This window comes from Mesoplodon densirostris, chromosome 5 (genome assembly GCF_025265405.1).
Source record: "Mesoplodon densirostris isolate mMesDen1 chromosome 5, mMesDen1 primary haplotype, whole genome shotgun sequence".
Classification (NCBI taxonomy): Eukaryota; Metazoa; Chordata; class Mammalia; order Artiodactyla; family Ziphiidae; genus Mesoplodon; species Mesoplodon densirostris.
The window spans coordinates 102,752,706-102,764,825 of NC_082665.1; the positions used below are offsets into that span (position 1 = coordinate 102,752,706).

The 12,120-nt window shown below is 39.7% G+C and overlaps 1 pseudogene; it reads right to left on the minus strand.

Moving 5' to 3' along the window:
- Positions 1 to 11,097: 11,097 nt before the first annotated feature.
- Positions 11,098 to 11,532, minus strand: LOC132490502 (endothelial differentiation-related factor 1-like; annotated as a pseudogene).
- Positions 11,533 to 12,120: the final 588 nt, after the last annotated feature.

The following is a 12,120-nucleotide window of genomic DNA, read 5'->3' on the forward strand; positions in this document are numbered from 1 at the left end:
AAGTCAGACAGAGAAAGACAAATACTGTATGCTTTCACTTATATGTGGAATCTAAAAAATACAACAAACTAGTCAATATAACAAAATGGAAAGGACTCCCAGATGTAGAGAGCAAACTAGTGGCTATCAGTAGGGAAAGGGAAGGGGGAGGGGCAAGATAGGGGTAGGGGATTAAGAGGAAAGTAGAGTGACAGTGGTTCCTTGAAGTATCTTCCTGGAATGTCAGTTTTACTATACTCTTTAGATGAAGACATTTTACACTAAATAAGCATTTATGCAGAAATGTCTAGATGCATCACCGTGGAATAGAAACAATGTCATCCTACACCAGAACTCCAGAGTATGACAACACTGAGATCACCATCTGCCAACTCTATCAGGATGTCCAGGCTTTTCTAGTGGCTCCTGATATGTTCAAGGGTCCCAAGGGGGCTCACTCAAGTTCAGAGGGTGAGTCCTGTCTGCTCTAATCTTTCACTAGCTGATGTGGATCTCAGATGTTCTTTCTTGAGGATGGAGATCAACACAAACATGGCTCTGGAAGCCAAATATGCAAGAACCTGGTCACCTCTGTGTGACTGCTGCTGCCCAGCCTTAGCATGGATGCTTAGTTCAGCTGCTTTCTGTCTGTCTGAGCCAACTTCTTCTGCAGCCCAGCACTCTATGGATGTCCTGTCTGCTGGATGCCCTCCCTTGCTCTGGATGCAGGAGAGGGGTGCTACTCTCTTCTTCTGTACTGATTCTTCCAAGCGTCCCCAGGTTCTTCTCAGAGTCTAGGGCCTTCCACCTTGTGTAAAAGGAATCCTTGATCTCTCCCCAGTCATGTCCCATATCACTTCCAGACAGGCATATGGCCATGGGCAGCTTACGTCCCATGACTGGAGTTTATTCAGGTCCTCTACAAGTAACTGGCATGATCTCCTTTACCAACTTACAGTACAAATTCAGATACTCTTTGCAAATAGGTACACTTTTTGTTTTTCAAATCAATTGCTCATGTTCTGCATCCCTCCTCTAATTCATTCAACCACTCTAGGGCCTACTCTGTCCATAGGGATTAGTCCCTTCTCCATATGCCAAGCAAAGAAATGTAAAAACCCAATTAAGCTATTAGCACCATTGGTTGGACGGCCACATGTTGTGGTGGGATTCTAATCTCAAAGGTACTTGTCCAGGCACAGTGACATCCTTGCTGGCACAGGGTGCAATGGTGTCTCATGCTTGCCTCCAAGGTTATTGCTGTCTTAGTTTGTGCTTCTAAGATCAGCCACTGCTCCCCTAGATATGACTGCATGCCTGGTAGATGAATCTGGACAAGCTTTCAAGTTTCAGCCCAATGTAGTGCTGAAGCCACAAATGTCTGGGCCCAATCCACCTTCCTTTTTCCTCATGGTAAGTTACTTTTGGATAACAGGGAAATTGGTAGGTTTCCCAACCAACAGACCTTTGTTGGGGCTACTCTAACCCAACAAAAAAATTTTGTTTTATTTTTAAAAATAATTTTGAATGTCTAAACCAGAAAGGGCTCATTAGTTTTTCAGGAAATCTTTTAACTCCTTATTCACTTTGGCTTCCCTCAAAAAGTTTTGCATATTGAAGGATATTATAATGACAAGGAAACTATATTGAGCATCTGTCATCTCTGACTCTCAGGAGAAATGTGCTAAGTCACATTAGGTGTCCCAGTCTCCCAATCTAAGAATAGCTTTAAGTTCTGAGTACAGCTGATCCCTGCCTCAGAAAGGGAACAAAGTTTCACTTTATTTAATATCTGGCTCCCCACTTCATACTCTAGATTTTCAGTATGATAGATAGTGAGAACACAGCTTTTTTTTTTTTTTCCAGGAAAAACAGCCCACACCAAAACACCGTTATTCCTAAATTCTGAGTTAATCTATTTTATTCATGGTTACCTGATTATACATAGGTGTATTATGGATTGTAAAGCAAAACCCACATTATTTTTTATAGATAAAACATGAAATGGCAAAGGTATTTTAAGCTTAAGGTGAGTAGTTATGGGCCGAACCCCCAGATTCATGGCATTTAGGGGTACTTTGGAGGGAAAATTTAGAACTACCCTAGGGCTCCAAGTGTAAAGACATTGTTAACCTACCAGTCTTCTAATAGACCTTAAGAAACACTATTAGGTCCAAAGTTTTGAATTTCCATGTTACATAATATGCATTAATGAAACTATACATTATTACTTCTCTGCAAGAGTGGTTAGTGTAACCTGTACTCTTATAAATGTACAACACTATCAGACTTTGCAAAGAAGTAGAAACAAATTCAGCCAGTCAGAATTCAGTGATGGTCTTGCTACATACAATACACCCATATATGATGAGTTTTTGTCAAAGTACAGTAGCTAACCTATAGTGATGGTTGATAAGATACTGCATAAACTGCTAATAGAGCAATTTTAAAAGGTTAAAATGTTGAATAATTAAAAACTAAGAAGATTTTACTCTGAAAAAAATGTCAGTGACTATGAGAATGCAATAAGATAGAAAAATCTTAGGTGAGAATATCAGACAATATTAGAATATGTTTCCAATTTTTCAACATGACAAAGGGGACAGTTTGAAGAACACAACTTGCCTCCCCTCTCACAGTCTTCAGCTTTAGAGACCATTCAGTGTCTGACTCATACTGGTGGCCTATGGGTCAAATCTTGCTGACTGACATATTTACTTTAGCCAGCATAGTATTGTAAACATTTTGAATAAATTGCCAACACTAAAAAAAATTGTACAATTAAAAAAAGGAATTCCTAAGTTTCTTTAAAAAGAAAAAAGAATTGGTAACAGTTGTGTGTGGCATATGACCCCATCAGGACCACTACTCTGCATGATTCAAGGAGATGCCATCCACATGGATTCCAAGTTAATGATGGTCCCTAGAACTGCACAGTATTTTGATCCTCAACTCCTTATCTAGATTGAATCATTCATTTATGTTACTTAGGCAACCCATGTTTAAGGATTCTACGCACCATAAACCGTGTACAAATATTCAGTATTACTCTTCTTTTCCCTATGGAAATCATCAGTGTCTAAATGGAGCTCATGCAAGAGGACAAAAAATGGGTCAGAACCAGGGACTCACTACAGAGATTCTTCAGAGTTGGTCAAAATAACAAGCATGGAGGAATAGGCAGGTGAGGAATGATCACAGTTGTCTAGCAGCTGACATTGTTCCAAATCTAGGAAAATAGTTGAATTCTAGGAAGTCTGTCTGTACAAAAACAGGAACTAGCAACAAGACTAGGTGCAGGGAGAAATCTCTAATAGTAAGAAACAAAGCAGGATTCTCTCATCCTTACTGAAGTTGGGAATTGAGCAGGCAATCAAAGTTGAGGTTTAGTTGCTGTATTGCTTTGTATGCTGGAAACCATATCATGCATTAGTGTAAAACCAAAATCAAAGCAAATCTGGTAATGAGCTCTCCATCTGGAAATCTTGGGTTTGCTGAATTATATGCCTAATTAGGAATGGGGCTGGTCAAATTCAGGAGAGAAGGTTATACACACAAATACATTGAGCCCTATGTGGTGATTAAATTTACTCAGCTCTGGGGGTTGGACTGATAAGAGACAAAGGGGTCTAAAAATCTATTAGAGTCAGACTAAAAGAAAGTGCTGATCACTTTAATGCCCTGAAATAAAATGTTAGAGAAGAATGGCCAACATTCTGTAATTCAGTGCAGAGAGTTGAGTGGTTTCTTACCATTTAATACATTTCTTCATGTGCATTTCCTAAAGACTCAGCAAAATGACAAATGAATGAGAAAGTGATTCTTTCCTTGTCAATCTAATTACTTATGAAAAGTCACCAGTTACTTCTGTACTCATCCATGTGATGTTCCAGGACATGGCATGACTAATTAGAATGAACTGGACAGCGTAAGAGGAACGGGGTCCTAAAACTGGGGCAGAGATGAAAGAAATAGCTCTAAATTATATCTATTTAATTGATTATTCATGTATAATTTTAAAAAACAGTGGCAACTATTATTGCTCTCACCTATTACTGACCACATACTAAATATGCACTAACGTTCCACATCTCATTTAAACAGTAATAGAGCCAGACTACCTATTTGAAGAAGTTCCTGGGTTTAACAATCTGGTTATAGATGGATTGGTGGTGGGGGTGGAATGTGTCATTTTGTCACTTGCAAAACCTTTATCCAAAAATTAGAAATGAGGCAAAAAATTGGGCAGCGTATATTTTTTCCACTATCTTATGAGGACACTGCTTAACAGATTCACCCTAGGATATTTAGGAGAATGTCCTTTGTCCAGACTTAGTGAAGATACATTTTACATGTTAATTTATAGATGTGTGTCTGGAAGGAATGCATATAATTTCTGTTCAGTTGCAAAGATAACACTAAGGGTTATAGTTTATTGCCTTGTAGGTGTTTTGTATCTATTAGCAAATTCATTTTAATCATTCTTTTGTGTGATTGACTGTATAACTCTCCATTTTCAAATTATCTTCTTTGCACCGGCCTTTCCATCTGGCTGGTTTGCTTATTAGTTACTAAATTGAATAAAATATTAGACAATGTTCAGTCTATATTTGTATCAAAGTCATGTTCTTAACTTTTGGTAAATGAAAACAGATATTCTGGAGGCATGGCCATTGCTGCTGATTGTTGGACCAAGCAACAACATCTGCAGTCCTGCTGAATATTACTAAAACTGCCATAGATTCTCCTGCATCCCAGAGTTGACAGCTACTGCAGCTGGAGGTACCACCAGAAGCAGAAAAACAACAGCTTCTCTCTTCTTTCCAACTTCCCAGCCATTTGCAGAGCCAGAAGAGCCTCCTTTTGCACAAGTTAACCAAAAGAAGGTTGGCAAGAGTCCAGAAAGTTTGTAGATTTCTTGCTAACTATGATATATGGAAGAATACAAAAAGGAAGAGATGGAACTTAAAAGAGAGCTAAAAAGCAAATAACTGACACAAGGAACAAATAAATGTAGATGGAAGGGGCCACTAAAAATATCCCCTATATTATCTATAAGGTACATAGAAGGTGCATTAATTATAAATCCCATTTTACAAGATATGTGGGTCCAGAGAAGTTAAGTAACTCACCCAAGATCACACAGCCATTATGTGGCAGAACTGGGATTTGGATGTAGGCTTAATCCTAACATTGACTCTTTACCCATTATGCTATATTGCATCCCTTACAAGGTGGGAGACAAACAAGAATAGTTGGTAGTGCAGTAGGGAAAAGTGTTGAGAAGATTAAACAAAAACTGATGAAGCCAGGGTGATGGGAATCCAGGAACCAGCAATATTAGGAGATCAGAGAAAGCAGGTAAAAATCTATGGCCCCTAAAACACCCCCATCCATCATTCTGAAACTTAGATTCCAGTTCTAAACCTTGGAGGACTTAAGAGAGAATGAAGGGGAAAAAATGAAGTATAAATTACTGGATAGAGATTCAATCACAGAACCAGCCAAGAGTTCTTTATTAGCTAGGGCAGAGGATCAAGGTCAGAAAGCCACAGGGTCCAGGCTAAAAGATCTAGTTAACTAACTGAAGTCTGTATTGGGAATTCCAGGAGATAATCATAATTGCATCTTAGTTGGTTATTTTGTTCCTCTCCGTCATCATTCTATAGTGATTAAGGACACGATGAACTTCAGATGAGTGTATGCTCTCCCCAAAGAATTGGAACTAAAGGCTTGCTCATCAATTGTCTGGTCTCTGCTAATACACGTGGAACTCAGAGAGAATGAGCTTAAATTAAAATACAGGAGAATGTCTGCATAGCCAATTTTTAATTCAACTTTAGAGAATACTTATCAATGAGATCTCTTACCACTTATCATTCACACACTCATTAATTCACATAAAAACATAAATTAAGCACTGAACTAAATCCTGGGAACACAAAAATGAATCAAACTCATTCCTTGCCTTCAAAGTTCTTGTAATCTGGAGAGGAGTCAAATATGTGTTGCTAGTTATCTGTAATGTAAAGCAGAATTAAATAAAGAAGTAAAGAATTGCAGGAGAAGAGAAAATAATGGCTCAAATTCTCACTGAGGGGTGAGACGGGTTTATAGAAGAGGCTGCATTGTGGTGATTCTTAATTAAAGCGGGATCATACTATTTATATGAAATGTGTGTATGTTTAAAATTTTATATTTTGAGGACACTAGTAAATGTGGATGTATCTGCTCTTTTAATAGCTGTTTATGTGCTTTTAAATTTATATCCCTTGCCCAACATCACACACAAACACGTTTGTATTTGAACTTAAAATGTCTGGATGTGGGGGCTTCTCTGGTGGCGCAGTGGTTGAGGGTCTGCCTGATGATGTAGGGGACATGGGTTCGTGCCCCGGTCCGGGAAGATCCCACATGCCGCGGAGCGGCTGGGCCTATGAGCCATGGCCGCTGAGCCTGCGTGTCCGGAGCCTGTGCTCCGCAACGGGAGAGGCCACAGCAGTGAGAGGCCCGCGTAACGCAAAAAAACAAAACAAAAACAAAAACAAAAAATGTCTGGATGTACTCACAGGGTAAGTTTTGAAGTAGCGTGAGGTGGGGAGGGAGATGAACAGATGTCTTGTAATTTTTGGTTCATACACTATTATTCTGATTGATATTTTTAGGATAAGCATGAAATATCTTTAAAATAAATTATCTTTCATAAATAATACCTCTTCTTTTCCAGATCAATATGATTCTGACAAGGAGAGCATGGTAGGACTGGGGGCAGAAGAAAGGAAATGGAAGATAGTATACAGTTTTGGAGTAAAGAGTTACGGAACTTGAGGCTAATTGTGTTGGGTCCTAAGTGCTTGAGTACTCTTAGAAATCTTTTAAATGAAAGTGATAGAAAACCGGACTTAATTTGGCTTAGGAATAAAGGGAAATAATTATCCAAAGTAACTGAAAAGTCCAGAGGAGATGTCTTTTTCAGGCATAGCTGAATCCAGGTGCTTAAACACTAACTTCAGAAATATTTAACTCTTCATTTCTTGCCTCTACTTTTCTATAGCTGGGCTTATTTTCAGGCATGAAAATGGCATTGGCAGTCCCAAGCTAATATCCTATTGGGTTAGGAACCTGAATAGAAAGAAAGCTTTATATTTCCCCAAGTTCTAACAGAAGTCTCAGAGCCAGCACTCTTTGGCCTGACTTCAGCCATGTCCCCCTGTGAAGACTCGCTGGTTCCAGGGTATCTGAGGGCTGCATTCAGTTGCATTTGCCTCATTTTCCCACCTCAAAAGTGTCTTCCCCTGAAAATGAGAAATGAGCAAAAAGTTTAAGAGATGTGCTTAAGGCAGTTGTCAGAAGGGGAAATGGATTATGGACAGAAAAACACAACAGAAAAGTCATATTAAGGGATTTTCAGATTTGAGGAAAGGGGGCATGAAATCTTTCTTAAAGTCTTTAGCATGAGTAAGAAAATGAGAGTGTCCAGCTAATGAGACACAACTACAGTGTGGGGAATGATAGGCTCCCTGCATGCATGACAAAAATGACCTCAGAGACCACAGTAGATGATGAGTTATTCATAAGAAAACACCACTCTGGTTTTCAGGAGAATGAAAAAAATCCATATTGCAAGATATGGATGCATAGTCCCAAAGTAGTTAATTTGCTCATAAGGCAATCCTTTAGTACTGAGAGAATAAGAAGAAATGTCCCCACTTTTGCATGCAGATGACCCAAAGACTCACTGTCATTGAAACATGTAACTCTCTTTTTAAAACTTAATCAGAATGTGCCCTGTTTGCCTATGAGCAGCAGTTTACCTTCCCAGAATTTTCTTTCTAGTTCCTTCTCCTGCATATTCATTCTCCTCCCTCACCCCTCTTATTGACAAACTAAAATGACATTATTTTTGCTATATAATGCAGAGGCTTGTAAAGTGAGTAGTATATGCTTCCATTTGTCATCTGCCTTATTTGGCTGATTTTGAGCCCATGCCTCTATCACCTCAGTTTCAGTCCTGAATGCTTTCTTCTCTGTTTCTTAATGGTGGTTTCAGCACTGGCAGCAGCTTTGTCACAGGGGGCTAAGAACTGTGTGTCTGCTAAAGTGTTCTTCATAAATGAGTGTGTCAGAAACAAGTCTGAAAGACTGAAAATACACACACATACATGCACACAACTGTGGAATATAATCTGGGCTCATCCACTGTCTCACCATCTCCCTACCCCCTGCCAGCACTATGACCTCATCAGATATGATGATGGTTCATTAAGAGTTGACATACTTTTGTTACTCATTAAAGTTTAGAAGATACAAAATATCATCCATTACTTAGATTAACTATAGGGGAATAACTACACCATGCTCATGTTTGTTCATTCTTCATTGCCATAATTTTCTTTTTAGATACCGGTTGTAGAGGGGATGTGGGATTGAATGACATGAGCTTTAAGATTCCTTTCAACGTATTAACACTGAAATTCTGATGTAACTATGATTCTATGAAGTCACATCAAAATCTAGCTTCACTTTATTCCTCAGTGAAAACCTACAACAGCCTCTTACCACTCCTAAGGTGTTACACTGTTTTTTAGAAAATATACCACAGAATGTTTGCTGTAGTATCATGAATAATTAGAAATAAAATAAATTTGTCAAAATAAACAAATTTTGCTTTATGAGCTAGTGTTCTCTACTTTTTAATCATATTTCTATATGATGAATTGTAAAACACCCTAATATGCAGTAATGCTCCTTGTTATTAATTATAAATGGCAGGTGGATGTAATCCACCATTTTATATGCGGTTGTGTTTTTACCTCAGTTCTGGTTCCAACTCTGGTTGCTTTTACCAGATAGGCAGCTTTGAACAAGTACTAACCTCTCTAAGCCTCAGTTTCCCCATGCCAAAAAAAAAAAAGTAGCTACTAACAACATATATGGCAGGATATTATGGAGACTGATCACAGAAATGTAGATTAAAAGGTTTTGCTAAATTATAAACTACATATAATTTTAAAATATAAAGTATATACAGCTATAGGATTTGGTTTGAATGCAGACCATAAGCTCTTTAAGGGTAAGGATGTGGTCTATTTTGTTCATAACAGTGCCTGACGTAATAGACACTCACTGAATATAAATACACATTTGTAAATGAATAAGTGAATGACTATTTCTGGACTACTTAACACTAGGCAAGTGTTATAGGTTGAATTGTGTTGCCCAAAAAGATAACACTGGGACCTCAAAATGTGACCTTATTTGGAAATAAGATCTTTATAGATATAATCAAGTTAAGATAAGGTTATACCAAATTAAGTTGGGCCCTAATCTAATGACTGATGTCTTTGTAAGAAGAGGGAAATTTGGATTCAGAAACAGAGTGGAGAAGACCACGTGAAGACAGATGGAGAGGTTGGAGTGATGCATTAACAAGCCAGTGAATGCCAGCAACCACAAGAAACTAGAAGAGTTGAACAAGAATCCTCCCCTAGAGGCTTCAGAGAGATCATGGCCCTGCTGACACCTTGATTTCAGACTTCCAGCCTGTGAGAGAATGCAGTTCTGCTGTTTTAAGCCACCTACTTTAGTATTTTGCTATGTCAGCCTTAGGAAACGGATACAGCCAGGATCCTGAACAATGTGGCACATGTTTGTGATGATGAAGGGGATCACTGTTTGATCTCTGTCTTCACACTTAGAAATTTTGTTAGAAGAGAATTTGATTTACCTTGACTTATATGAATGCCTGGAATAATTAATTGTCACAACATAGGTTTCTTTATTATCGTAAAGGAAAATCAGCAATATCTATTAAGTATTATTAGCAATTTTTCTGTCTTGGATAATATAATCTTAAGCTCACCCAACTGTCTAAATCTTCTGTTTTCAGACAAACAATTACTTCCATCTAAACTATTTTTCAACATATACTACTTAGATGTCAATAGTTCAATAATATGATTCCCAAAAGATATATGGTTGATCATTACACAAGTCATATTTCCAGAAAGAAATATTCTATTTGCTGTAGGCGACTTTCTTGCTACAGTCTAGTCATTGCATGACTTGCATAGTTAACTACTGCTTGCCCGTAGAGTTTAAAATAAATGTACCAATGGACTATGGGGCAACTCTATCTCAAAACATTTAGTGATCACATAGAGATTTGAAGACTGAAATAGCCTTCTAAGAGAGATTACTTTTGGTCCACGGATTTTGTGTGGCAATATGACTGGTGCATCTATGTTGTGGATATTATTAAACAATAAATGATGACATTTGTTAAGGCAATTTTAAGCCTCATATCAACAGTTTGTAATCATCATTAACAAACAACCCTTCCCACTTTTCCAAAATCTAAAAAATGTACTTATGATTCAAAAATCATTCTTATGAGGTACTCCCAACTTTTCAATTCAGTTTTTTCAGCACTTCTGAATTATTATATAAATATAAAAAGTTCTCCATAGGTTCATCATAGGACAGAATTTATAGAAACTTCTTCTATGTGGGTACCCAATTAATATCCAAAGACATTTCAAATATGCCAAGATTTGTCATGAATTATGCATTGTTTTAGATTTTTGTAATCTCCTTACTTTGAAATATGTGCTATAAATCTTGCTCTTATTCCTCTAGTTTCTGATATGACATTTTTATTTGAATCATTTTTCTGTTCTAGCTTTTTTCTAAGGAGTAAACAAAGTATGATGTTTTGCTAAAATTAGAATGAAGCTAGCTATTTATTTATTTGTAAGGGCAACAAATGTTTATTAGCTTCTCTATGAGCCAGGCTGAAGACGCAGCTCCTCTCCCAGACGGTGGCTGCCCACCCTGTGCGAGGTGGTCCCCCTCCGAGCTCCCTGGAGCCACACCCATGACGGGGCAGACCCCGGGGGAGAGCAAGGCAGCGTTCTGTACCCCACGTGAGGGACAAGGACAGGGAGGAAAATAATCAGGAGAAGCAAACACCTTGCAAGGTTTTGTTTGTGAGTTTGACAGCAGGTACTGGTAGAGGGGGTTCCCGGGCAGGGCTACTGCCCTGTGTTCCACGTGGCCACGTGAAGAGAACCAGGCAGACAAGATCAGCCGGAATGCACTGATTTCGAGGCTTTGTGTTCATTTCGCCCTCGGCTCCTTCGCGATCGGCTTCCCAATGGCTTTCCCCTAGAGCTTGAGGCCGATGGCTCTCTCAACCTTGCCCAGAACCTGGTTCTTAGGAATGGCCCGGCCACCCTCATAGTCCGCGATGACCTGTGGCTTTTCGTTGATTTTCGTCGCCTGGCCCTTCTGCGTCAGCCCTTTGCTCTGCCGGCCCTGCGGGATCACCTTGCCCACCTCCAGGGTCACCCGGTCATGGTGCAGCTCCTCAGTCTCCCGGTCCAGCTCGGCTGTGTTCTTGGTGATCAAATGCTGCTTGTTCTGGCTGGTGGCCCATTTCTTGGGAGTCTCCCCATCCTCTCCTCGTCTCTGAGCTGCTAAGATGGCCTGCTTGGATTTGGCCTGGGCGGCTGTGGGGCCCTTTTTGCGCAGCACCGTCACGTGTCCCCGTCCCTCTCAGCCATGGCGGAGCAGGCGGGGCAGGCGGGGCAGGCGGGGCAGGCGGGGCAGGCGGGGCAGGCGGGGCAGGCGGGGCAGGCGGTCCTCCGGCGGCTCCTGGGCAGCTGCTGGAGACCCGGCGACGCTACGTCCGTCCCCTCGTCGCTCGGCCGCTTCCTAGAATGAAGCTTTTAAAAATCTCAGAATGCCTTAGGCCACACAAAGTTGTTTTTGTCGTTTTTCTTTATGTGCATAGGTGCCAGTATTATGTAATGGCATTTTATTTTTAAATTTTTGTGCACAGGATTGTCAAGGGTTTGCTCAAATATATTAGGTTTCACATTATTGGACTCCTTTGGTCAGAAAAACAATAGTCTCCACGCCAATATCCAAGCTGACCCAAGCTGATCCATTAAAAATATAGTATATTATTGCATTTTTGTCCCAACAGCCATCAAATAATGGTAGCGCTTTTTTTTCCATGTTATTTTGGAGACACCTGTTTACCTGCACCTGGAACTCTAGGTAATGTATTTGTGCAAGATATCCCAATAGGGGCTTCCCTGGTGGCGCAGTGGTTGAGAATCTGCCTGCTAATGCAGG